The sequence below is a fragment of the Pagrus major genome, chromosome 22 (assembly GCF_040436345.1).
Source record: "Pagrus major chromosome 22, Pma_NU_1.0".
Classification (NCBI taxonomy): Eukaryota; Metazoa; Chordata; class Actinopteri; order Spariformes; family Sparidae; genus Pagrus; species Pagrus major.
In genome coordinates this window covers 12,593,809-12,595,058 of record NC_133236.1, presented here as the reverse complement: position 1 = coordinate 12,595,058, position 1,250 = coordinate 12,593,809, and positions in this window count along the sequence as shown.

Below are 1,250 nucleotides of genomic sequence, written 5' to 3'. Positions count from 1 at the left end.
ACGGCAAAAGAATAAAGTGAGAAAAATAACATCTTGATTCTTCTTGTGTCATCTGATGTTTCTAAAATGCCAATATAGAACAATTGATTAACAGTTGCAGTAGAAAAAAACCCAATAAGGTCATTGTCCAGAAGGTAAATTTAATAGAACTATGATTTTCTTTATTACATATCACTCACAGAAAATTGGGATGTCTACAGGCTTTATCTTGTAAATAATGAAATTCTAAATCCTCTTAAAATATATGAGAAAGTAAAACTCACCTCTACATATAGGACTCAAGGCTGTAGCTCTATTTCATTTGAAGTAATTGCTGTAATCCTGGTTGATCTGCAATAAAACGTAAAACTTTGCATTTGCACTAAATCTTTAATTTAAGCACAGGCTTTAAATAAAATTCTGCTGCTCTTAAAGGTTTGAAGGCTCTTTTAGCCCAGTGCTATTTACTGTAAATAAAGACTATACTATTATAATCACGGTTATTATTTCTCTGGACAAAAGGCCCCTTCAAAAGTAATTAAATAGATTAATGAAATTGTCTTAAAACAAGTGTCCTGTATCTTTTCGATGACTGTGTCTTATATTAAGTGTATGGGAACTTGATGAGAGATATACTTGGTAAAAGTTGTAGTTTTTGTGGTGTAATACCTCCACATTTTCTCCACATAATAACCCCACTGTATTCATTGTAAACAAGTTTTAGAATATCCATGATTGCAGCTGAAATAGCTAACTCTAAATATAATCAGCACAAAAAAAAGATTTTTCTGTGGTAGCCTGCTGTGCTGCATCATATGACCTAAATATTAAGCAAAGATTAAACATACACTCAGTAACACCCTGCTGTGAAAATTGAGTAGTCGACATTTACTTAAGTACTGTACTTCAATAGAAAATTTGAATTTTACATTTTATGCTACTTCACTTCTAGTCCACTATGATTTAGAGGGAAGTATTGAACTTTTATTTGAAATGTTTAGTCAGTTGTTGGTTTGCAGATTAAAATGAATACAAAATATAAATCAACTAATATATTGTGATCTAATTAACATGCAGTGTTGTATAAAGTACCCAAAAGTCATACTTGAGTAAAAGTAAATACATCGTGAATTTTACCTAAGTATAAGTGGAAGTGACCCATACAAATAGTACTTGAGTAAAAGTCTCAAAGTATCTGATAATAAATATACTTAAGTATCAAAAGTAATTTTCTAACAAAAAATTGACTTAAGAATCAAAAGTACAAGTAA